The following is a 3,816-nucleotide window of genomic DNA, read 5'->3' as shown; positions in this document are numbered from 1 at the left end:
GAAGAAAAGGTTGTCAAAATTATCAAAAGATGTTTTAATTCATGCCACATTGAAGAAGAATGAAGTTTGATTGTTTATATTTTGGGTGGGTTACAATTTAGAGTAATTTAGAGTTATTGTATTTTAAGACTTTTTATTTACTTTAGGTTACAATTATCTAATGGCAAATTATGGCCATTAAGTATAAATGTTAACTCTTGGAATGCCTTTAATAGTTTCATTTTTTAGGCTTTATAAAGCCATGTATGTTGGATTTGTAAGTAGACTTGGAAAATATAGTAAAAGAAGCATTTGTACTTTTCTTTGCAATTCTATGTAGTTTAGGTTGCATGTAGAATCATTCAAGCTCGACATGATCAATCTTGCTTGTGGAGTGATTCAAATCTCTATCAAGTGTTCTTGCCTTGAGATATTTGATCAACAAGAATCATTCAAGCTAGACATGATCGATCTTGCTTGTGGAGTGATTCGAATCTCAAACAATATTCTTGCCTTGAGATATTCGATCGACAAGGCAATCCGAATCTTACTCCTCTTGTAGTGATTTCTCCATATCAAGCCTATTACAGAATTATATACAGATGACCAGGACTTCAGAACTATTTATGCATCTTGTCTTGCAAAAAAAGCGATGGATGATTATTATGTGTTTCATAAATTTTTAATTAAGAAAAATATGTTTTGTATTCCTAAATTTTTAACAAGGTAATCCGAATCTTATTCCCCTTGTAGTTGATTCCTTATCCTATCATTTTCTCTAATTCTTCAAGAGGATTCGTCCTCGAATCTATTTGTTAAACTTTGCTGCAAAAAAATAAGTTATGGAAATACGAAGGACCTCACAACACTCTCTCACGAGTATACACTCAAGGAATTTTAGGCCACTCTTTTTACACTCGTTTACACAAATGAACCTCTCATTCTCACCTCTCAAAATTGTAAATAGAGCAATGATTGAATTTTGAACTCTGGGCCGATTAAAAACTAAAAAGATAAAAATAAATAAAAATCAAATTGAGAAGAAATGCAAAGGAAACATATATCCGATCTTGAGCCTGAAGCTCTGATACCAAATGATAAGAAAGGGAAACAACTACAAGGGGAATAAGATTCGGATTACCTTGTTGATCGAATATCTCAAGCCAAGAATATTGTCTCAGATTTGAATCACTCCACAAGCAAGATCGATCATGTCTAGCTTGAATGATTCTTGTTGATCAAATATCTGAAGGCAAGAACACTTGCTTGAGATTCGAATCACTCCACAAGCAAGATCGATCATGTCTAGCTTGAATGATTCTACATGCAACCTAAACTACATAGAATTGCAAAGAAACTTAGCCATTGGCTAAAGAAAAACACAAATGCTTCTTTTACTATATTTTCCAAGTCTACTTACAAATACAACATACATGGGTTTATATAGCCTCAAAATGAAACTATTAAAGACATTCCAAGAGTTGTAACATTCATACTGGTCACATTATGTAATTGTAATCTAAATAAACAAAAAGTCTTAAAATACATTAATGAAATACAATAACTCTAAATTGTAATCCAACCAAAATTTAAAACATGAAACTTCATTCTTCTTCAATGTGGCATGAATTGAACTATCTTTTGATAATTTCAACAATATTTTCTTCATATGTTCATTGAAGCATATTGTATGATTGATGTCTCTTGGTTCATATCAAGTGTAAAATATTTAAATAAAATATATGAAGAGTAGCAACTCATGTCCCAAAATAGAGAGCAACAAGAAAATCAATGATGATGAGGAAGGTTCAACTAAGAGAGTTTACATAGATAATTTGTTGAAATTTTTGGAGGAGTTTAGCTTGTTATAAAAGATTTTCATGCCCTCTTCGTAGGGTTATGTGATTACTCACATAATTGTTTTGTAATTTCTATTGATCAGGTTTTGAAGAAAAATTCTTTCTAACTCTTCAATTAGCTTCAAGTATCCTTGCAATGGAAGTAGAGTATTAATGAAGATTTCTTTGTTCTATTCTTCTAAGTAAGAGAAACAATTATACGTGTAAAATTGTTAACTAAATAAATATATAGATTACTAATAACAACTCTTCAACAACCTAAAATCACATGGCCAACATAAATAAGTACATAAAACTCTCTCACCTCCTCTATACGGTTTAGATTATCATGCATACTGATTTAGCTCACCATACACTGATTTACACGGAGGACTCAACATCTTAATCATAAAAAAATTAATAGAATAAGAAAAAAGAGTAAGTGATTAGATAGTTATCTAGTTTGTTTCTTAAGCTATCCTTCTTACTTATTTTGTTCTTTTGCTGTCATCAGATACTACTGAATTAGGTAATTCTTTCTCCTCCTCTCTTGTTTTTAGCAATAGGAGCCACTGATGCTTTTACCCAGTATTTTCTTCCGCCTTTGTTGGTTGACCTTTCTTTTTGGCAACCTTTCGTTTTTATATCGTTTATTTCACCCATTTAGAGTTGATTAAACGATTAGTCATCCACACAAGCAGCGTCAATAATCCGTATGGCATGTTGATTGGGATTAGAATTTGTTGCAAGAATTGCTACAACAAATGTTTCGGCAAATGTCACCCATTAGATTGCTCTTGTAGCATTAGATTAAATTTACAACTAGACTCTATTCATGCAATTGGATCACCTTTTCATATTGAACCATAATGAACTATTTCGTGGTATCAAGATGTTTTTATCAATGTATCTGAGAGTTGTGACCACTCCATAATCTATGAAAGTTAGCTAGCAACAACTGCATAAGGTCGTAAAGTTATACTTAATTTTGGGAGGGTTCTCCTTTGCTAGGCAACTAACTAATGGTACTTGTGTGAAAATCCATGTTGGTCTAAAACGCCAGATTAAGGTTCTAGTCTAAAAGGGCGGCGTGGGTTCAAATCCCACTCTCAACAAATTATTTTGAGAAATTTCGTGGTATCAAGATGTTTTTATCTCCTTTAGTATTTTAATGGAATCCTTATAACATTTTAAGATTATATTATTTTTTTATCTAATGAGGTCTAATATTTTGATCCCTAAACTTTTTTAAGACATAAGGGTCCTCTCCACATCAGCTCCCTAACTCTCCCCACCTTGATCAAATTTGGACTCTAAACCTCCCAAACAATCCTAAAGTTCCTAAAGCGATACTCATGCATAATCACTAATCCAATTTCGGTTCGTAATTAGTTCTTTTACATGTAACAAACCAAGTGAGAGTTTATGCATAGTTCATCTAATCTATCACGCCACGATCCTACAAAGAGTTCTAGAGTGGACTAGCTTTTATGCTATCTTACTTGGCAGGCTAATTACATTGCTTAGGAATTGAATTGTCCATGTATCGGAGAGTTGTGACCACTCCATAATCTATGAAAGTTGGCTAGCAACAACTGCATAAGATCGTAAAATTATATTTAATTTTGGGAGGGTTCTCCTTTGCTAGGCAACTAACTAATTGTACTTGTGTGAAAATCAATGTTGAGATGGCCGAGTTGGTCTAAAGCGCTAGATTAAGGTTCTGGTTCAAAAGGGCGTGGGTTCAAATCCCACACTCAACAATTATTTTGAGAAATTTCTTGGTATCAAGATGTTTTCATCTCCTTTAGTATTTTAATGGAATCCTTATAACATATTAAGATTATATTATTTTTTTATCTAATAAGGTCTAATATTTTGATCCCTAAACTTTTTTAAGACATAAGGACCCTCTCCACATCAGCTCCCTGACTCTCTCCACCTTGATCAAATTTGGACTCTAAACCTCCCAAACAATCCTAAAGTTCCTAAAGCGATA

The 3,816-nt window shown here is 32.7% G+C and overlaps 1 non-coding gene across 1 annotated transcript; it reads left to right on the top strand.

The window, feature by feature from the left end:
- Window positions 1–3,499: 3,499 nt before the first annotated feature.
- On the top strand, window positions 3,500–3,580 carry TRNAL-AAG (transfer RNA leucine (anticodon AAG)). The gene has a single exon. It is a non-coding gene; the product is annotated as a tRNA-Leu (tRNA).
- The last annotated feature ends 236 nt before the right edge of the window (window positions 3,581–3,816 follow it).

The sequence above is a fragment of the Cucurbita pepo genome, chromosome 20, assembly GCF_057944985.1.
Source record: "Cucurbita pepo subsp. pepo isolate OVF chromosome 20, ASM5794498v1, whole genome shotgun sequence".
NCBI lineage: Eukaryota > Viridiplantae > Streptophyta > Magnoliopsida > Cucurbitales > Cucurbitaceae > Cucurbita > Cucurbita pepo.
Note: the sequence above shows the minus strand (reverse complement) of the source record. Positions and strands in the feature narration are given on the sequence as shown.